Source organism: Muntiacus reevesi, chromosome 2 (assembly GCF_963930625.1).
Source record: "Muntiacus reevesi chromosome 2, mMunRee1.1, whole genome shotgun sequence".
NCBI classification, from domain to species: Eukaryota; Metazoa; Chordata; class Mammalia; order Artiodactyla; family Cervidae; genus Muntiacus; species Muntiacus reevesi.
The window spans coordinates 30,229,409-30,252,957 of NC_089250.1; the positions used below are offsets into that span (position 1 = coordinate 30,229,409).

Consider the following 23,549-nt stretch of genomic DNA (forward strand, 5'->3'; position numbering starts at 1 on the left):
CGGATACAACAGACTTGTGCAGAGGAAGTGGGTTCTTAGCTCAGCAGCTGAGCGGATTCTCAGACTGTAAGTCTTCTGACTGCTCAGGAGAAGGCCCAGCGTCCCGAACTTGAGCGCAAATAGCCTGGAGGCGGAAGGGGCGGGGGCGGGGCCTAAGGCGGGGCCTGGCAGAAACCTGCTGGGCGTGGCCGAGTCTGGAGCGTGGCCCAACATCATTGCGAGTAGTCTAAGGTCGGGGGCGGGGCCGACGGGCGCCTGGTGGGCGTGGCCGAGGGCAGGTGGGCGCGGTCAGGGCCGTAGGGCGGGGAGAAGACTAGACCGGAGGGTGAAGTGGGCGGGGATTGGAGACTAGTCAAAGACCCGGGAAGTTGGCCCTGCAGAGGGTCCCCAGGGAGAAGGCAGCGCGCAGCGAGTGGAGGGAAGGCGCCCGGGAACCGGAGCGGGCGCGGGAGCTGTGGGCCCGGTAGGAAGGGTGCGGTCGCTGAAGAGCTGGGCGTGTGAACTCCTGCAGGGACCGCGGCGGAGGTCCCGCCTGGGGCAGGAGTCCCTACGGCTTTGGCTTCTTGCTGCCTTTCTCCTAGCGCTCTCAGGGAAGCTGCAAAGTCGGGGATCTTGAGGCTGCGGGAGGCCTGGGAGGCTGGTCGAGGCTTGCCGGTGGCTTGTTGCCCCGAAGCCTGGTGGTGGTGGTTTACTCGCTAAGTCGTGTCCGACTCTTTGGATCCCATGGACTGTATGTAAAGTAGCCTGCCAGGCTTCTCTGTTCTTAGGACTCTCCAGGCAAGAATACTGGAGTTTCCATTTCCTTCTTCAGTCCCGAAGTTTAAAGTCCTGCAAAGTCGAGCTTGAAACCCGAGATGCAGAGTCCCGCGCAGAGCGAGGCCGAGGGCGCCTCGTGGCTCCAGCTCAGGGTTGGTGAGCAGAAGTGCTCTGGGGTCGTAGTTGGGCAGCTGTGCTGGCATCAGGGTCATCTATTCCACGCTTGTTCTCCTTTATAAGCTTTGAAATCATACCTCTAAGCCTTGGGCCTGCTTCAGCTTGCCGCTTTATTTTACTGTCATGGTCTTTCCATCGTAAAGATACTCCAGATACTCTTCAGTGCGGATATGATCATGTATTTACAGCCGCGATATGATATTTTGAAGACTCCTCAGGTGCAGTGACACCTGGGGTGGGGGGACGTTTAGAGAACTTCCTCCATATGTAGACACACGAGTCTATTCGTCCTTAAATCACTTCTCCAGTGGAGAAAACTGACAAGTACTGACTCCTGTCCTAAAGGATCTGTCACGTTCACTGTCATATAGAATGAATATCAGTAAGAAAAAACCCCTAAGAAATAGAACTCCTCCTTGGCCAGTTACATTTTATTTTACATTGGCAGGAGGGGTGTACAGCTCTTATCCTGAAGGCCTGATGTAATTCCAGAAATAACCAAGGCCCTTCAAAAAGAAATCTCAGTGCAAGAGGCAAAGAAAAAGAAATCAGACAGCTGACTGACTGTTGATAGCAAGATAGCAACTTAATTTTAAAAAGGATAAGAGTTCTACTTTATGAAATGCTGTGTTTATTTGTGAAGGCTAGATGCCGCTTTATTGTTATAAAAGTGACTAAACTATATGTAGTGTAGATTTTTTTAAAATAAATATTCTGTTGTTGTTCAGTCGCTAAGTCGTGTCCAACTCTGTGACCCCATGGATTGCAGCATGCCAGGCTTCCCTGTCCTCCATTATCTCCTGGAGTTTGCTCAGATTCATGTCCACTGAGCTATCCAACCGTCTCATCATCTGCTACCCTCTTCTTTGATCTTCAGTCTTTCCCAACATCAGGGTCTTTTCCAGTGAGTTGGCTCTTTGCCTCAGATGGCCAAAGTACTAGAGTGTCTGCTTCCACATCAGTCCTTCCATTGAATATTCAGGGTTGATTTCCTTTAGGATTGACTGGTTGATCTCCTTATACACTTTGCAGTGCGCACAGTTAAAATTTGACCCAGATCGGAGCAAAGAACAACAGATCATTTACAGTCTTGAAAAGTCTATCCCTATGTATTTAATGCCTTCTTAGTCTTGCGCTTGGCCCTAAGATACCTGGTATTGTAGTAGGCAGTGGACCCCTATGTAAGGCTTGTAGATGTTGCTCTCAGAATTAAGCCTGAAGACAAAATAATGAACTACAGAGAATGGGAGGAGCTTCTGATCTTGGAAAATATCCATTCTTGTTACTTTAAAGTGTTACCATATGAGGAATCTTTCTTCTACATGTCTTAAATACCCCAGTGAACCAAACAGTAACCCTGCTGAGAAGTCCTTAAGCTGTGTACTGCCCATGAACATCACTGTTAATAGGAAAACCTGAGATGGTTGTTGAATATGTTTTTCATATACTGAACATGGCATTATTCTGTTTCTTAATGGTTTCTGTTTTTCTAAAAATGTTTCATTTAAAAAAAGCCTTCTCATTCATAGACATTCCTCCCTCACTTAAAAAAAAAAAAGGAAGACGAAAAATAAAATATCTGCTCCCACTTAGTCATCTGGCATAAACTGGCTCTGTGGTTCTGACGACCTGTTTCGTGAAGCCATTATCTCTGAGTACAACTGTCTCTGCCTGCTCAGCATGGGAGTCCTAACTGTTATCTACTTCTCTGTCCCCTTCCAATGAGGCATGGCCATGGAGTTGCTTTGGTTAATTAAATAGAAGTGTAGTGACCTGTGTCACTCTCAGGTGGAAGCTTTAAAAGCCAATGAGAGGCATACCCCGCTCTCTTTCCCTCTGCCAGAGTGACCACTGGTTTTCTAGACAGTGGCTGTTCTGTCAGCCTGGAACATAGAATGAAGACAACCAGCAGAGTCCCCAACACTCTGTGTTAGACACAGTGTGAGCCAGAAATCAGCTTCAGTTGGGTTTAGGCCCCAGGCTTTGGGGATTTGTTTGTTAAATCAGCATAACCTAGCCTATTCTGACTAATACACTCAGGTAAGGGCTGAGCCACATGCCTCCAGGGATTACTGGTTTCCAGCTTATCAGATATCTTGGGAGCCTAAAAGAGGGAAGGTTCTGTAAGAAGTGTGCTATTGTGACCAGTGTTCCTTTAACTGTCACATGAGATAGCAGGTAGACTTGTTTCCACAACACTCAAGTCAACTTTGTGATTTTAATCAAAGGTGATAAAGACAGCATTTAGATGTTTAATCACATTCTCTAAGGGCAGCAGGTGTCAAAGTGTAAAGTACGTAAAGTTTCAATGACCATAAGGGATAGGAATTAAGGTTGTCATTTTCATTTTGAAAAATGCAGTTTATATATCTTTATATCTAGATACAGATATATTTATAAATATATAAAATATAACTATATTTTATATACTTAAAATATATAATATAAAATGTATATTTACAATATATAAATATATTTTATATATTTATAAAATATAAATGTATTTTTCTATATAAATACATTATTAAAATCTCAGCATTCTTCCCAAGTTTTCCAATATAGAGGATGGTTCACAGATTGATTGTTAAGAGACAGTTCTTTCCAAATGTAGTTATATCAATGGATGCAGTGCAGAAATTATTTTGTCACCAAGGGATACTTGAAATGAATCATCTATACTTACCATTAACTACTTTCTAATTTTTTTTAAAGCAGCCTCAGACAATACTTTAAATATCATCTCCTTGCTTCCTTATTTCGGATCTAACAGGATCAGACCTAGATTTTGCTCTCCCCATGCAGGAAGCAACGTGTTCCCTCTTTTCCTCTGACTTAAACAGAAGTAAAGCAGGGAGCATTTTGCTTAGGGCAGAGCCATGCTGCCTTCTTAGGGATGTTGGCTATAAATTCAGTCTCCCTAGAGGTTAACAATCAAAGTTCTCCCCCTCTCTTACTCAGACGAATGATATGATGATGATAAATTGCTTGGACATGACTGCCCTGAGCACTGGTGTGATGAATTATGTTGTTCAGGGCATGACCAAAGATCCCCCACTGTCAGTCGGCCACACTGAATATTGGCAGTTTTCATAAGTGGCTTTCTGCCAATTTTGGTCTCTGTTTTGCATATTAAATTCTCTGTTCTCAGTGGTCATGGTTTTTAGTTCTTAATTGTCTCTGTCTTCCTCTGAATTCACTTATCTAATCAACGTTTTGCTTTTTCTGTTCCCTGTTCACTAAAAGGCTGGTCTGTGTCTCACAGTTGTGTTCAGTAAACACCAAGTCTTTCTTCACAGAAACTGTTAAAATAATAATTATTAGTCCTTTCCACTAAATCTAGAGTAATGACAGCTTATCTCGCAATGGCTTAATTGGGTAATTATTTAGTATTTTAAAAACACTTTGAAGACTCTATTGGTAAATATTATTATGAATTTAATGCTCCATGTGTAATTGAAAGTCCACTGCAACCACAAAATCCTTAGTATTTTTGTGTACCAAAAAATATGTCTTTCTTAATATTGCTTACTATTTTCAAACTTGTATACTATTGATTTTTGGAATATTTAAAGTATTTTCTTTCCTACAGTCTCAAAGTTATCATGTTTATTCTGTCACCTTTCTAGGTCTCATCTACTACATTCCTTATGTCTCTGAAAAGTTAGATGTCATATTCTTGGTCTGTGAAGTTTATGGAAATATGAAGTGGATCCCCTGGTTCAGGGGTATTTCAAATTATACTGCTGCCGCATCTGTTGTGTGTGGTATCTGCTTAACTTTTCAGCAAGCTTTTCTATTAAGCCCTGACAAATAACTGCAATAATGATTTATTTACTCTCAGTCTATACACTGAGCTGTCACCTCATTGGCATCAACATTTGTCAAAAAGGATTAGATTATATTGCATATGCCTGGCCAGACTCTTGACAAATTTTCTACTCACTTGATAGACCCAGAGCCCCCTGGTGTAATTAAAGGCCACTTCCATGGCTTGGACTACACGACCTCTATTACTGACTGTATTGGTTTGTTAGGGCTGCATAACAAAATATCACAGGGTGACTTAAACAAAAGAAATTGATTTTTTCATTTTTCTGGAGGCTAGAAGTCCGAGATCACAGTTGTAGGTAGATTTGGTTTCTTTTGAAGTTTCTCTTTCCGGCTTGTTCATTACCCCCTCCTCCCTGTATCGTCACATGGTCTTCTCTCTGTGTCCTAATCTTTTCTTCCAACTACATGAAATAGTCTGTTAGAGTAGGACCTACCATAACAAACTCTTTTTGACATAGTTACCTTTTTTAAAGACCCTATGTCCAAATACTGTCACATCCTGAAACAGTGGGGGTTAGGACTTGAACCTAAGAATGTTTAGAGGGGGTACAATTCAGCCCATCAGGCCAGGCTACAGTAATAATGGTCTCTGTATGTGCGTGTGTGCTTAGTCACTCAGTTGTGTCCAACTCTTTGTGACCCCAAGGACTGTACAACCTGCAAGGCTCCTCTGTCCATGGATTTTCCAGGCAAGAATACTGGAGTGGGTAGCCATTCCCTTCTCCAGGGGGTCTTCTTGACCCAGGGATCAAACTTGGGTCTCTTGCATTGCAGGTGGATTCTTTACTGTTTGAACCTCCAGAGAAACCCAATGGTCTCTAGAAACTACCATTCTTGGAGGGTTTAAAAAAATTATCAAATTTGAGCAATCAAGTGATAACTACAAATTTTTGGAGAGTCTGCTCAGTTCAGGAACCTCTTAACATTACTTGGAGGAGAGCTTTATGTTTGTGACTTAAAAGATTGAACTGATGAAAATCAAAGCAACATGATTCGATGAATTCTACATAGTGTATTAAGCTGTTAACCATAAAATACATGTAAGCAAGTATATCTTGCCATCTGAACTATCACCATCCAGATATTTGTGATGACAACTAGCACATATTTTTAACCTAAAATATCCTCTCTGAATCAAAAACATGCCTTGACTAGTCTGCATACTTACGCCATCAAAAAGGGTAACAGGATATAAAATACACTTTGGTCCTATCACACATCTTTTCCCTAGAGGGTGACATCTTGTGCTTCTGCTGTAAGATGTGTTCTGAATCTCTGCCTCCTTATTATCAGCTGAAAATGTCCATGAAAGCAGAAGAGTCTCTGAAGAAAGATGATGAACCAAGAGGAAGTTAGATAAGCTCTTCTATTTGAAGAAACATTGGGAACATGAAAAGCTCAAAGATGTTGATGTGCCCTGTCTGCATCGACCATGCATACTAGAGTTGATACTGGAAAACCACCATGTTCAGCTTCAGAACAGAGTTGTAGTTTTTGTTGTTTTTTTTTAAAGCTCTTTTTAAAAATGTCTTTTGCAGTAAACGGATAGCCAGAAATCCTTAGAGGATTGTCATGTGGGTTTATAAAAGTATGTTAGTAATATTTGGGATAATTGGTTGAATGGTTTTGCATGAGCTGTGAAACATTATTTTTCTCTTCAAAAACTGCTTGTAGTTGGAATTACTGCTGAAGCTGCATGATGATACATAGGGGTTCATTACACTGCACTTTCTACATTTGTAAACTTTTAAAATGTCCATATTAATAAGTTCAAATAAGAGAATTATTTCTTCAAAGATGAAATGAATTATGTATGCAATTATATAATCATATAATCATGAATATATAATTCATTTCTTCTTTATATATAATTATATATACATAGATATATATCTCTTTCTCCTGTAATGCAAAATTTGATAGGATCACATTTAGAGGGAGAGATTAAATTTGAACAGTAAGGTATGCATGTTTACATAAGAGAATACACACATAGGTAGAATGTGGTTTTCATTACCAGTCGTTCCATAGAAAAGTATTCTAGAAACCTTTACCCAGGAAAGGCTACAAGGACGTCTTTGCTAGTTTTAGCCTAGATTATTTGACACATGTTCTTATTTATCACTCCCTGGTCTATGGCACGTCTATCGTTTCATGAGTCAGTGCTTTTCTATGAGTTGTAGTTTCCCAGGCTGTAGTTTCTCCAAGTTCAGTTTTTAAGCTCAGAGCCTCCATTTGCCATGGCACAAATTCACACAACACAGGAATTTCAGAAGGGGCCACTGGCCTCCAGTGCAGATCTAAGGCCTAACACTGATTCCCTTTGGCTTCTGTGTTCTTTTGAACTTGCCCCAGTATCAACCAGGAAAGAATAGTTTGCAAGTATTCTTCTTTCTCCTGTGGAACTAAATATCTGGGAGCAGCTGAGTGCATAAGTAGTGAAGATTCTGTTTTAAGTACAGACATGATGGAGACTTTGACCTTACAGCTGTATCTGCCCTGCTATGTGTCCAGGGAAATAGAGGATTTCAGCAGATCCAGTTGCGATGTTCCTTTCTGACCTTCTTCATTCCTCCCAGGTATTGTCTTTTTAACTTTTTGTCTATCAGAGTATTTCAGTGGAAAAATTAAAATATGTCAAGCTAAGAGATTCAAGTTTAAACAGTCTCTGTGCAGATTCTACATAGTTCTATATATTCTTGCCTACTGAATGTCATTTAATTGTTAGATTTAAAATATATACAAGAACATATACAGTTTCTAGCATTAGGGATATTTCACAGGCCTTTGCTGTTACGTATTCTTGCCACAGTGAGGTCAAAATGATTAGTTTCTAAATTATTTTGCTTTTAAAAATCAGAATTGCAATTTTTTTTTAATGTGGAGTTTTCATAAGGCATTATGTAAGGATACTGTGTTATCTGATGAAGCTGTTTCCACTTTCTTATTTTTATTTTTGTTTTTAGTAATACTTTGGCTAAAATAAGTTTTCGTTAAGAAAAGTGAAAGTGTTAGCGCTCAGTCATGTCTGACTCTTCACTACCCCATGCACTGTAGCTCGCCAGGCTCCTCTGTTCATGGGATTCTCCAGGCAAGGACACTGGAGTGGGTAGACATTCCCTTCTCCAAGGGATATTCCCAACCCAGGGATCAAACCCAGGTCTCCCGCATTGCAGGCAGATACTTTACTGTCTGAGCCACCAGGGAAGGGAAGCCCAAGTTTTCATGAATTATTCCTATATAATGTGATGATTTTACAACACTGTCACTAAAGGAGAGTTTATTTATATCTTGTTTCTCTAAAAAGAGTGATGCATTAAAACTTTAGAGTTTTATTCTATCAAAATTGGAAGCTTACTAAGTAGTTGTACTATGTCTGACCACAATGTCTCGATCTATATTTTTTTACACCATATAATATCACATTTATATTTTTATATCCACATCATTTAAAATAATGTCAATTACAGGATCAATGAAAAGGTCTGAGAATTAAAACTGGATAATAACTTTCTCTGACTAATTAGAAGTCAAGATTATATTTCTGATGTGTTGTGGGGATGTTACCTCCAGAACAGGAGTTATTTCCTTATTGACCAGAAAAATTAAATGTGTTACAAGACATTGCAGAGATGTTAAATGTCATTTTAAAAATTCATTCATTTTCAATTGGAGGATAATTGCTTTACAGTGTTGTTCTGGTCTCTACCATACCTCAACAGGAATCGGCCATAGGTATACATATGTCCCCTCCCTCTAGAACCTCCCTTCCACCCCATCCCACACATCTAGGTTATCACAGAGTACCTGGTTTGAACTCTCTGTGTATCATGTTCATCAGAGTGAATGAGTAAATTCATCATTCATTGGTATTCATCAAATTTGATTCACTCTCATATCATCTTTAAAAGTGTTTGCCCAACATGGACCTAAAGTACAACACAGGGAACTCGGCCTAATGTTATGTGGCAGCCGGGATGGGAGGGGGTTTGGGGGAGGTGGATCCATGTATCTGTGTGGCTGAATCCCTTCACTGTCCACCTGAAACCATCACAACATTGTTAATTGGCTATACTCCAAAATAAAATAAAAGGTTTAATTAAAAATAAGCTAAAAAAATAAGAGTGTTTGCTATGCCTATGTACTACCTTCCCTACTACTGACAATATTTTTCTTTAAACCAACCCGTTGATTTTCTTTGGCCTCATCCTAAGCAAACATGTCTGAAATCACAGGCTTGCAGTGTTTATTACTTTTCCCCCTAACATACATTAAAATAAGTAAATACTTTTTTTAAACATTTTAAAATGTCCATATATCACCTAAAATCAATTTGAACACCAGTGGAGTATATATCTGGAGAAGGAAATGGCAACCCACTCCAGTATTCTTGCCTGGAAGATCCCATGGACTGAGGATCCTGCTAGGCTACAGTCCATGGGGTCACAAAGAGTCGGACACGACTGAGTGACTACACTTGACACTTTCTGAAAACAGTGACAAAAAACAAGTAAGTTGACTTTTTATACTTATCTCACTGCCCACTAAAAAGTAAAATAATTCTTAGTTGAAAAGTTGGCACACAGTCATTTTCAGAATAGTTTCTGCACCTGTACTGTGATGATTAGAAACTCTGAAAACAATATAAAATGTAATTACCTATGTATGCATATGTATCATTGTACACATATACTTAGGTAATGGATCATTTTAGCTGGTACTTGGAAAAGAGCCAAAAGTTTTCAGTTGCTTAGACCAGTAGTCCCAACCTTTTTGGCACCAGGGACTGGTTTCATGGAAGACAATTCTTCCATAGACCCAGGGTGGAGGTGGGGTGGGGTGAGGTGGGAGATGGTTTCAGTATGATTCACATAGAGTAGGGCTCATGCTCCTATGAGAGTCTAATGCTATCCCTGATCTAACAGGTGGCAGAGCTCAGGAGGTAATGTGAATGATGGAAAATGGCTGTAAATACAGATGAAGCTTTGCTTGCTCACCTGCCTCTCACCTCCTACTGTGCAGCCTAGTTCTTAACTGAGGGTCCCAGTTTAGACAGTCAGCATCATTTATCTGAGGGCTAATCACCACCATTATTTTATACTAGTGCCTTTATCTTACTCTTAGTCATAAGCAATATAAAGGGTGACCATAGAAAAGTAATCATCTGGGTAGCAAAATATTTTTCTTTCATTTGCTAGTAATAATCTGAAGTTAACAGTGAATACTATAATATAGTTTGTTATAGGATGGTTTGCCTTGGTGGGAAATCAGAAAAAGAACTAGAAAGATCAATACTTTTTATGTTCCTTGCACAGCAGTGTTTTACCTGATTTTCTCCTACATTTATATCCCCATTTGTTTAACATCTAAACACAGTGAACTCTTGGACGGGCGGCTACAAAACCAGTTTACAGTTCTTTGAATGCTACTTCACATAGAATCATAGAAGTTGTATCTGAAAGGAATGTTAGAAATCACTTTGCTTATTCCTTTGTCTTATTAATGAGAAAACAGGCCCACAGACTAAGTGATTTACCCAAAGACACACTCAGAGCAAGTCAACTTTTTTTTTGTAACATGGATGTAGTTGGTAAATTTCTAGCTTTTCTTTCTTTTTGGGAAGTAGTGATATTTTCATAAAGTAGTATGCTGTCCCATCTGTGTGTATTCTTCCATTTTTGGAATACAGCACGTTAGCATTAACTTTTGATGGCACTTAAGATATTATATAGCTTCTAGCTTTTTAAAAAATCAATGTATAGTTGATTTACAATGTTGTGTTACTTTCTGCTGTACCGCCAAGTGAATCAGTCATACATACATATATATAAATTCTTTCTCATATTCTCTCCTATTATGGTTTACCCCAGGACATTGAATATAGTTTTCTGTGCTCTACAGTAGGATCTTATTATCTACCCATTCTATTGTAATAGTTTGCATCTGTTAATCCGAAAGTCCTAGTCCATCCACCTGCTACACCCCCTCCCCCTTGGCTCCCACAAGGCTGTTCTCTGTGTCTGTGAGTCTGTTTTGCTTCACAGATATGTTCATATTTTAGATTCCACATATAAGTGATATCATATAGCTTCTAACTTTTGTTTGTATCAAAAGATTAACCAACTGCATATTATCATGAATGATGTCTGTTACCTTCAATACATTTGAACAAGAGAGGGAAACTGGTATTTTTTAAGCAGCATCAAGATGTCAGTATATGCCCCGTGATAAATAAAATTTCTGTTCTTATGGTTAGTGCTCTTGGATTCAAATCTCCCTGAGTTCCTGATTTTTTAATCTCAGTATGTCTAATAATAAAATAATAGAAAACTGATAACCAAAGGTAATCAGTAATTTTTGATATGAATTCATAATGAAAAGTATATGACAAGAGTTACTCTGAAGAACAGCCTGAGAAAGAGTTGAATGTCATGTGATGCCCATGTAAGAATTCAAGGAACATTAGGGTATCGAGGGCCATAGACTTCACCTATGAAATTAAAAATCACTTCTAAAGGAAGGATAGCTAATTTCGTTTATGTAATAATATTGCTCCACAGCCTGTCAGGAAAAGCAGCTTTGAGCACCTAGAAAGCACATCTGTATCTCATTGCGCTCCAATTTTAAGAGTGTCATTAGTTCTTTTGGGAAACTGAGCCATGGCATAGTTCTGAGATTTCCCAGGCACATATAACTCAAAAAAGGCAAAATGAGTGACCATGAGCCCTCTGAATGCTGATATTTGCTATCATTAAGAAATGGGCAATCTTTAATAATGTAAGAGACATGGCCAGTTGGTAATTCCTCAGCCGTTAATGCGACCAGCGAGTCCGTATTCTACATCTGCCCCCTGCGTTTTCAGACCCGCAGCAGCCGTGAAGCCTGCGTACTCTCTGCAGCCACGATAATGAACTCCTCCATCCGTCAGCATCTCTAGAAGGCCTGCCACAGGCCTGTCACCGCGCTCAATGCTGGCTGTGAGCTGACTCTCACTGAACATTGAGCAGAGAGGAGGATTCCTTGCGAGTTAGGATAACCCGTTTGCAATCCCCCCCAGCGTCTCCAGAGAAGATCAGAGGCTCCTCCAGTGAACACAGTGCCCTGCCAGGCTCTGCATCACATGCCATTTGTCACTGACACACACAGTCAGTTTACCCTGTGGCTTCAAACCAAGGAGAGGGTCGGGGCCTGGGAGGTGCTTTTCTGAGCCTTGATGCGGTGCTTAGGCAGACCATCTCTGCTCATCCCTCTGTTAATGAGAAAGATCAAGGTCCAGCTTCCATGCTCTCCTCAGATCCCAGCAGAGGAGCGCTTTCATGCCCACAGCCTCTTTTTGCTTCATCCTTGGGTGGGGCTGTGGCCGTGAAACCTACTAGTGTCTCGGGTGGCTTTCCTTCTTCCTGGGGTTAAGGGCTTCAAAGATGCCAGCTGGACTGTGGGGAAGGCTGATAACCTGGGCTCCAGCCCTGCCGCACAGTCTTTGTCTGACCCTTTAATAACTGGCAAACCTTTTCTTTTCAGGAGCACCTTGTGTGGTTGTTCTCATAGGTATGTAACACCAGTGACTTCAAAATTTAGCATACGGGGCTTTCCCTGATGGTCCAGTAGTTAAGACTTCACCTTCCAATGTAGGGGGTGTGTGTTAGATCCCTGGTTGGGGAGCTAAGATCCGACTTGCCTCATGGCCAAAAAAAAACCAAAACATAAAACAGAAGCAATATTGTAACATTGGGTTTCCCTGGTGGCTCAGCTGGTAAAGACACTGTAACAAATTCAATAAAGATGTTAAAATGGGCCACATTAAAAAAAAAATTCTTTTAAAAATTAGCATGAGAGTATTAATACTGCATGTAATTGGCCATAAACCTGACTAAATCACAAAGTCCTTAAAGACAGGGACACCGTCTGCTTTTCCTTTCTGTAGCACAGAGAGGGAACTGACCTCCTTTCTTACTGTTGTATGAATCCTGAACAAACACAAAGAAACAACGAAAACTAAAGCCTCACCTCCTGTGAAAGGAAATTTCTTCAATTAAAGGTCTCAAGGCCAACCTTCCTGTAAAATGCACTGACCTTTTGAGAAGTAAAATGCTTTACTGCTAAGCGTCACTTTTTTAAAAAATATTTTTTAAACTCTCATATCACAATGACAGGGCTCCATCACAATTAATCTTAAATGGCAATGTAGTGACAATGAGATGATTTCTCTGGAGAATCTATGCTAATACTATTAAAATGCTCTTACAATGTCAAAATGATTGCAGTGGAAGCATGTGGGGACTGTGCTTATGTGATTATGATATTCTAGTGATGGGTGATTACCATAGGAAACTAGTAATTCAACTCTGCAGGGACTTGCATTATGAAGCCATTATAACATGAGATTATAATGACACAATAACTTGGATGCACATTCGTGTTGTGAAAACGAAAAGCTAATTTGAATGCAAGTAGTGTTTCCATTAAGTTGTAATTAAACACTGAAAGCAACGCTTGTTTAAATTTAAGACGGAGACATACAAGCCAGAAATGAAAATGGTGGGAAGGAATGCATGCCACGCAGAGGTTTAGGAATGGTTAGAACCATTTCCAGTTCTGCCCTTTAGCACTTACTCAGGGGGAAAGCTCACCTTGAAGTGGCCTCCCGAGACTTTCTCCCCCTTGCTGGCCCCCTAAAGTAATGAAGAACCACATGAGGACCCAAGAACCCTGAAGGCAGCTCCCATTTCTATCACTGCCATCAAGTAACATTTGAAGCCTTCTGGTTTTATTTTGAAGTGGGCATGAGAGTACCTTACCTCCCTCAACACAAGAAACTAAAGCAATTTGTTTTTGCCATTAAAAGTAATCTTTTAAAAAATATGGTACAATTAATCCACATTCAAAATCCAACAAAACAGATAAGCACAAAGGAAGAAAAAGAAAACGACAAAAAATTCTACCCTCATAGCAGCTACGAGTGAGTGAAGTCGCTCAGTCGTGTCTGACTCTGTGCGACCCCATGGACTGTAGCCCACCAGGCTCCTCCCTCCATGGGATTCTCCAGGCAAGATTACTGGAGTGGGTTGCCATTTCCTTCTCCAGGGGATCTTCCTGACCCAGGGATCGAACCCAGGTCTCCTGCACTGCAGGCAGACGCTTTAACCTCTGAGCCACCAGGCAAGCATAGCAGCTATACTCCAATAAAAATTAAAAAAAAAAAAGCAACCTACTGTAGAGCTCAGGGACCTCTACTCAATATTCTGTAATGACCTGTATGGGGACAGAGTCTAAAAAGGAGTGGATATATGTATATGTATGCCTGACTCACCTGCTGTACACCTGAAATGAATACAACATTGTAAATCAACTATACTCCAACAGAAATTTAACTAAAAAAATTCTACCCATAGAAATAACCTCTATTAGCACCTCTGGGTATTTTCTTTCTTTCAGACTATTTCCTATGCATAGTATATGCAATTTATCCCTCAAAATATGTTTCTTTTTTTTTACAATACTGTAAAAACCTACTTATTCATTCTTCCCATCCCTTGAAGTTGCGAGATTTATTTCTTATCCAGGAGAATCTAGTTGATAAGTTTTTGTTTTCTAAAGGTCAGCTCAAACTGGACGATTTTACATGTCACCCAGGAAACTATATTTTGCTGTTAGAGAATAGTATTTGGCAGGGTTTATGCTCTGCATATATCAGTTGCAGGATAGTTCTATAGTAAAATTTTCAGATTCTTTGCAACACTACAAATGCTTCATTAACATTTATCTCTGTTTAGTAATGAGTAGTGCATTTGATAAGTCACAGAGTTCTAATTTGTTCTTAATTGATAATTTCTATATGGCTTAGGTCAACATAAAGACAGATTATGAAAAACTAGGAAAATTCAGGAGGTACTGAACTTGTTAGATAAACCCCCGCATTAGCTTGTTCAGATGGCATAAGGACACGCAACAGCTAATATATACTCCCTCCTAGTGATGACTCAAAGAGGTCATCCTTGGTTGACCTTGGATGACTCCTTGGTTTAAATATAGTTGAGTTTTTTGTTATTAAGTATTTTGTTTGCACTTAGAGATGCTGGATGCTTTATCGTCATTTTTTATTACCACTACTTGCAACAACCAATTTAGGTAGATACCTGTAAATTACTCTAGTCCTTATTTTTATAACTCGCACTTAATGGCTTGCTTCGTGCCATCCAGGCCACAGCTGAGTTGGGATTAGATTTTTCTGGTCCTGGGTAATTGTAGCTTCATCCTGAGGCCAGTGAGTGATGTTCCCTCTGAATGGTATTTCCACATTAATGGACACCAGGATAACTTAATGTGGTGTCTACAGTAAATATCTATGTGGTTGAATAAAGGCAGCACCGGACTAACGAGTTGGGAGACTGGGTTCTGGTCAAAGTTACCAGGAAAAAAAAAAGGTTCAGTTTTTGCATCTGAAAATGAAGCCTCTGCTGGGACTTCCCTGGTGGTCCAGGGGCTAAGACTCAATTCTCCCAATGCGGAGGGGCCTGGGTTCAATCCCTGGTCAGGGAACTAGATCCCATATGCCTCAACTAAGAGTTTACATATCACAACTAAAGATCTTGCATGCCACAATTAAGGCCCAGCACAGCCAAATAAATCAATAAATATTTAAAATACAATAAAAATAAAAATGAAGCCTTTGAGTTAAGTAATCTCTGTAGTCCCTTCCAGCTCAAAAATTTCAAGATCAAATAGTATGTAACATTAATTGAAGCTTTCACATTTTAATTATAAATACTATGCATTTTAACATTTAATCTTAATGTTTATTTTACCTGCTTCAAAGCCATTCATCTAAAAGCAAAACCCTACCTTATTTAGATGCAGCTAATAATTTGTCATGTTTTAGCAGACTTGTAATTTTGGTTCAAAAGTCTTTTATATTTAGGAAATGGAAGGAAATGATTAAAGTTGCAGATGTAAATCTAATGCAAAGAAGAGATTAAAATTATAGTGCTTTGGCATACACATACTTGTTAAAGTACAGTTAGAACTCGATGAAAGGAAATAGTGTGTTGAATAATACTTAAAATATATAATTTTCTGTGAATTCTTAGAAAGCAAGTAACAGCAATGATTTGAGGTACCAAATTAAATTATAATACTAGACCAACTTTCTAAATTTTTTAGGGTATCTTACTTTTAGGAGGAAAATAAATAAATAATACATTTCCTTTACATTTAAATGCATATACATGACTAGGGATCAGTTAAGTTTGTTAGTTGGTTATAGGGAACTTTTCTAATTTTTTGAGACATTATCTAGAGAACTTAGAATTCCATTAGAGCACTTTTTCTGCCATCTCAAAGATTGAGAAAGAGTGATTGTTGCTCTAAGACACACATAGTTATTACAGACTTGCCCTGGCTCCCATTGTAGTAAATCAGTTTTCAGGAGTAGAAATAAGCTGTGTTACTTTATTTTTAGTACATCAAATACCAGTCTTTCCCCAAAAGAGGTTTCTGTGTCAGATGCCACCCTCTCTTAGGACCAGGCAAAATTCGTTATCTCGCCTTCTTTCCTAGATCCATCAGTAAAGATTATCTCTAACACTACTTTTCTCAAACTTGAGGATTTATAGATTCTCAACAAAATTTTTGATTTTTGTCTTTCCATTTTTATGACAACCTAAATAACTGTAAGCATAGTCTTGATCATTATAGCATCTTACAACTGATCATTGCTATAAGATTTCATTATTTGTATCTCCATTTGTTTTCCAGACTTCAGTGATAAGAAATTATTACTGAAAACCACAGGCAGCATCTATCTTTTTTTCTGATTCCTCCCACAAACTGTCTTTGTTTCCTTGGGAGCCATGACTATGGTTTCTAGGATGCTAGGAGTTGGTAAGATCAAAACAATGTTGACATAGTCTGATGAAGTGGTTTTGGCCCTCTAATTTCCTTCATAAGAAGTGGATTTAGTTTATAAACTAGATAATATATGATAACTGCATGTCTGTTTTTTAGAGTCTGACTATAGAATCCATACTACTATCCTAACTCTTCATTTAGGACTCTTCATTTTTCCTAGTTTTGCCATTTTAACAGTGTCTTTAACATAACCAACCTCCTTAAGACTGGTACCCAATTTCTGTGTTGCTAAGGGAAGGATGGGTATATGGGGAAGGCAGCCAAGCCTGTCAATCAAAGCTAAGAGATTGGATATCATGATACATTTGGATTCTTGTCCTGTGTTCTTTTGCAAGAAAAGGGTGATGTCTATTTTCTTTGGTGCACATTTTAAGTGTTCATTAATAAGTGCAGGTTGACTATGTGGGAATTGAATCTAAGAGTAGCTATATGTATATTGATAACTGACTCTACTGTACAGCGGAGACTAACACAACATTGTAAATAAACTATACTACAATTTAAAAATAGATAAGTAAAAAAGAAAAGAAAAGTGCCAGTTGAATCGCAAAGGAGAAACCTGAGAGATTTCTCTTATACTATTTTTAAAGGCCTCCTAGGGGATGCTTCCAGGGACTAGAGCAGTACATTCTGCCTTCAGTGAAAATGGAAGATAGCCCATCATTCTTATCTGAATAAACCCTATTTCCTCCTTGGTGAAATGGGAATAATAACAATAAAAGTGGATTTCAGCTAAAAGTATGTCCAATGGTCCAGTCTTCTTGTCTTCTCGGTGGCTCACCTTCTGGTCATCCCTTGTTAATGTCACAAAGACATTAGGAGATTTAATTAAAGTGCAGGGAGACCCCAGAGCTTTTCAGAGAAATGCATGACGTTATCATTGTAGATCATACTTTTGATATTTCATAATCTCTTGAAGGTAATGAAACCAGCAATATAGAAAGTTGGGGCTGCACGACAGTCACAGTTTTAGGGAAACACATTCATACCACGTGGTATTCATAGTGGTCATCGTCGTTTGAGAGTTCAGAGCTCAGTTACTGGGAATGTTCTAATTGTTTGAAGTATTTTGATTTCATTTTTCCCATCAATAAGTTTGAGAGGTCAGTGAGTATTCAAGTCATGCTGTATTCAAGTCATGCTGTGTTCAGTCAGGGTTTAAGACTTTTCCAATCGTATTTTCAAATCTCCAATCGTGTTTTCAAACTATGATTGGGAAAGGAATTTTATGCAGCTAGCATTTTAACACTTTTGCAAGTTAGAGGAGAAAAAAAAGCCCGTGTTCATCCAGGATTCCTTTCCTCTGAAATGTACTCCTGCTCTTAAAGTCTCTGTGGAAGAATGAAAATTCCCTTTTGTTTCCTAACTCATCCTAGCCTTCAGTCTCCAGCATTCAGCCTATACTTGCACTGCCCGTTTAATTACCATCCTAATACAAGTCTCATCCTCTGGGGCTAGCCCATGCTGTAGTGTTTTCTGCTACAGACCTGCTGTTCAATCCTTGTATGAGCCTCTAAAGATTGCTTATAAACTCCTAAACATGCCTTTCATTGCTCATGCTACTCGAATGCCTTTTTGCTAAAATCTTAATGTTCTGCAGGCTTCTAAATGCCACCTCCTCCAGGAAGCCCTCCCAGTCCCTCTAGAACTGGTGAACATTGTCCAGACAGCAGGGCACTTGCTCTGTACCTCTTTTCTAACATTTACTGCACCATAGCTGTGTTACTAATACACAGAAAATAGCAATCTTGCATTGGAAGCTCACCCTGTATCACGCACTTACGTTGGAATGCTTCAGCTTCCTAAGGCACAAGTGTTCCTTTTTCATCTTTGGGTGCCATAGTATCCTCATCCTTTGGACATAGTAGATCCTCAGCAAACATCTTCAGCAGACATTGAATTGAAATGTACGCAGGTGAAACTTGTGGATGTCTGGTGAGCAGGCTCTTTTATGCCACCTTTCAATGCTCTGAGAACTGAAGGCTCAAATTATCCCTTCAAACCTACAAATCAGAGTTGCTTCTCTTACTATTTCAAGACAAATAACAGTAGCTGATCACAAGCTGATAAAGAGGCCACAGTGCTGATGAGAGCATCAGATTGTTTTTGGCTGAGATTATGGTCCATCAGTGTGGAACTGAAGGGTGGGTGGAGCTCAGACTGTTCGTGGGTTGAACAGACACTTAAAAAAAAAAATTGGGGGCCACACTCTGGGGCATATGGGATCTTAGTTTCCTGATCAGGGATCAAACCCATGCCCTCAGCATTGGAAACATGGATTCCTAACCACTGGGCTGCCAGAGAAGTTCCCGTATAGACACTTTTGGGGCATCTGCTTCTTGCCTATAACTAATACTGCTCAGAGGTGGTATCTACTTCTCCATGTGTGGGGATGGAATTAAAGTGGTTATCAAAACCAAGGTAGTTATGTGTACAACACACTCCAGTATTCTTGCCTGGAAAATTCCATGGACAAAAACCTGGCAGGCTACAGTCCACGGGGTTGCAAAGAGTCAGCCATGACTGAGCACATCGGCACCTCTTCCTCAAGCATGGGTGGCCTGTCTCATACAGGTATCCAGGCAGACAACAAATCGTGTGTTGGAAGTCTCTAGAATAAGCCAAGGAGGGCTAGATTCAGGTGAAGAATCCTCTGGCTCTCCTTGGCCTTTTTCTGCAAGACTACTTTTTGACACCCAACAGACTAAGCCTGACAATCTAAAAGCACGTACCTGGCACTGAGTCTGTAAGTCTGAACTAGCTAAGCAGGATAGTGAAACTCAAGACTCTTCTGTGTCTAAGACACAGAAACTAAGACAGTCTACTGTGTGGTCGTCAAAATACACGGCCTGAGATGATCTTGTGGGCCATACCTTTTAGATAGATAGGTATTTGTGCAACAGAAAGACTTTCTGGGATTCCAGGAAAATTATTTTGAAGTTCAGCTGTCCTAAAGAGAAAGTAGTGTGGATAGCCTATGTATTAAAAAAAGAAAATTAGTTGTAAGAGATGTTATCCAGTTTTAGTCCTTACAAAGGAGTGGTTACTACTATGAATCACTCGTAGCTATTTTACTAAGTATTTTTAGTTGCCTGACTTATATTTGGTGTCTACTAATTCAGGCAGGGACATCCTTGAAGATAAAGCCACTTGGTTTTTTTCTTGTATGTTTAAGAGTCTTGCTTTTATTTCATAAGGGAAAGTTTTTTTTTCTTTTAAGTACATGTATTCCTATGTAGTATTGCATGGGGTACAGAAGGATTAAGCTACAATGGCATATTTGCTATGTTCTGAGAACTTGGAAGGCAAAGATATGGGAAAGTTAGAAAAACAAACATGGCATCAAAATCCATAGCTCCCAAACTTTGGGAAAAACATTTCCTATGCTTTTAAATAAATTTCAATGGTTTTAATTTAGGAAAATAATGTGATTTGTCATAAAAGGGGCATGCTATGATCTCAGAATTACCTATATGACATATATATTTATAAATATTCTAGGGAGAAAATTTTTAGCCATTTTCTAACAACCACAAACCTGCTGTTCTCTTCTGGTCCTAATTCTACTTCTGCTTATTATTTCCTTGCTTTGGCTTTAATATTTGTTTTCTTTATGTTATGTGTCTTTTGTGTAAGTTACCTCAAATCCTTAATGGAAAAAGGCTGGATTAAAACCAGCAAGCATATAGTTATTAATTAAGTACCTCTATGTGCCAGACACTGCCAGGGGCTGAAAACTGAGAGATAAGACATGGACGGTGTCCTCAAGAAGCTCAAAGTCTGATGGAGAGACACTGAGACAAGAAGTGAGTTTCAAGGGTAACCTCAGACATGAGAGCACCTCAAGTGGGCATCTTACCCAGATTGCTTGAGCAACAAGGAGGAACATCAGGAAAAGCTTCCAGTTAGAAATGATGGGAAAACTGCCTCCTGAAGGCCTTGTACAAGTTAGTCAGGGGAGGAAAAGGATTGAGGAAGTGGAGGGGGAGTAGGCTGGGTTTGTTATCTCAGGAAAAAACAGGCAGACACACAATCAAAGACTTTGAGATAGGTGCAAGCATGTTGAGTATTTCTCACAGGCTCTACCTGCCAAGCACCAGGTCTTGCACTTTAAGGATACACAATAAATATTAATGGAATCTGATAACCGGCTTCTTTTTTTTTTTAAAGACTGGAGAAACTGGGTGTGAAAGGGTTAATTTGTGGAGGTTTCTGGAGAGAGGTGGATGATAGGAGAAGGTACCTGAAGTGCACTGTGGCAAGGGAGCAGTGAGGAGAATACACTTCAGACCAATTCTCAGGTGCCCTCAGGACCACGCGAACTTGAAAATAGAGAAGGCATCTAAGAAAACGACACTGGGTTGAGAATTATGTCACAAAATCAGTGAGGGAGAAAACTACACAAATTTTAGAGTTTGTAGGAAGATCTTGAGTTGAAGAGTTTGGTCTTTTTGAGTAACTGAAAGGCCACGGGGAAGAATGGTTAGAGTGAATGGGTGGAGTAGAATGAAATGATTGGAGAGGTCAACAGGAACTAAATCATACCATGTTTTACAGATCATGCCAAGTATTTTGAATTTTTATCTTAAGGGCAGTGGGAAACTTTTAGGGGATTTTTAAAGGAGGAAGAAACATGATCAAATTTGTTTTCCATTTGCAGCGACATGGATGGACCTAGAGAATGTCATACTGAGTGAAATAAGCCGGAGAAAGACAAATATTATATGATATTGCTCGTATGTGAAATCTAAAAAAAGGGAAAGATGAACTTAACAAAAGAGATAAGCTTTTTATTTTCATAGCTTGAAAAAAACATTAAATTTCAACAAAGAAAAAATTTTTCTTCACTATCTACAGCCCAAAGATACACAATACACATTAGTATTTCTAGTTAAACTCTACATATATGTGGCTATATACACTTGCCATAAATTTACAGTTTTGCATTTTTTTCACGTGTTAAAAGAGCATTTTATTCTATCACTAAATATTCCTAGATTATAGGGAAACATTCCTGTGTTATTAGATATTTTGGCCACTCTTTAAAACAATGCCATAAAGAAACCTTTGGGCATAAATATTTTTTACAGGTATCTAAATATTTCCTGAAGACAGATCTCCAGGAACAGTGTAACATTTAAAAACCATAGCAGCATATTGCTAAACTGCTTTTCAGAAGAGTCAGGCAAATGTGCACTCCGCCAGGGTTATAGAAAGGAGGGCCACGTGCACCATGTTCACTATGATATTACTCATTTTTCACAAACCGTTTCATTTGTTTTAGCCATCTTTTTTTAACCATCTTTGTTTTAACCATCTCCCAGCTGATGCTTTCTGCTGGGTCCCCCAAAATGTGGCCACTTCTGTTAACTTTTAGGATTCAGTTGTTATTTATAGCAAAAAGCTTTTCCTTTTTTAATGTGATGCTAGATTTCTATGAAAATTTTCAAATGGTTATCTGTGTTTCCTGTGTTACAGATGGAAGTTATGTTCCTTAAATGTGGTATATATTTTAAATACTTTAAAAAATATTTTTATTTAGTCATTTGTTGCATCAGGTCTTAGTTGTATCATGTGAGATCTTTCATTGCAGTGTGAGGACTCTCTAGTTGGGGCATGCAGACTTGGTTGCCCCGTGACATGTGAGATCTTAGGTCACTGACTAGGGATCGAACCTGCATCCCATGCATTGCAAGGTGGATTCTTAACCACTGAACCACCAGAAAAGTCCCTAAATACTTTTATTATTAAGCACTGTTTGCACAAAATTGAAATCAAGCTCCCCTCTCTGCCACCACATTTTGGGGATTATCTGGCAGCAGTCATTTCAAATAAATATCTTAGCTTTGATATTTGGACAGCTATTTGAAATTTGGACAGTTTTCCATTATGCTGTATTTGCTGGAAATTATTTTTAAAAAATACATCATTCTTGAGGTTTAGTTTGTAGGCTTGAGAATTTTATGTATGTAGCCACTGCTCTCTTCATTTCTCACTAAGAAGGCGTAATTGAAACTAGACTGTCACATTTGTTTGTATATAAAAGAAAAGTAATTATTTGTGGGATAACCCATTGGGATTTGGGGTATAGTTCTATGTATTATGTGCCCTTTCCATTGCAAACTAAAACGAAAAGTGGAGGAGGGGGGAATGTTATTGGAATCATAGAGTTGAGCAAATTTTTCTTTATTCATGAACCTTTTTCCTCTTTCACTCATTCTTTAATGCACAAACAAATTACTTTCTCTCTATTCAGTTCAGTCCACTTTCACAGGTGCAAACTAAATCCTAGATACTATGTAAGTCTAGGGGATAAAAGAGAGATCCCCTGTGCTATACGCAGCTTCCCACTAACTGCCCACTAACCCACTAACTTCACACATGCTAGTCTGTATGTCTGTCAGTTGGACTCTCTCAGTTCATCCCGCCCTCTCCTTCCCCCTCTGTGTCCACAAGTCCGTTCTCTATGTCTGTGTCTCTGTTCCTGCCCTACAAATAGGTTCCTGTGTACCATTTGTCTAGATTCCCTATATACACGTGTGTGTGTATGTGTGTGTGTGAATATACAATATTTGTTTTTCTGACTCATTTGTGTAACACAGGGAGCTGAGCTCCATGCTCTGTGATGACCTAGAGGGGTGGGAGAGAGGTTAACAGGGAGGGGCTGTATGTATACATACATCTGATTCAGTTTGTTGTACAAGAGAAACTAACACAACACTGTCAGGCAATTATACTCCAAAAAAAGGAAGACAGAAACAGATTTTTAGGGAAGTTTACACTATGATGAAGCACAAGCTGGAATCAAGATTGCTGGAAGAAATATCAATAATCTCAGATATGCAGATGACACCAACATTATGGCAGAAAGTGAAGAA

The 23,549-nt window shown here is 39.3% G+C and overlaps 1 protein-coding gene across 1 annotated transcript in view; it reads left to right on the forward strand.

Annotated features, from left to right (window-relative positions):
* Positions 1 to 333: 333 nt before the first annotated feature.
* The window catches only part of PTER (phosphotriesterase related), a 71,977-nt gene continuing 48,761 nt past the window's right edge, over positions 334 to 23,549 (forward strand). The window contains exon 1 of the mRNA XM_065921171.1: positions 334 to 463. The gene's annotated coding sequence lies outside the window, so the exon portion shown is untranslated. The remainder of the gene's footprint in view (positions 464 to 23,549) is intronic.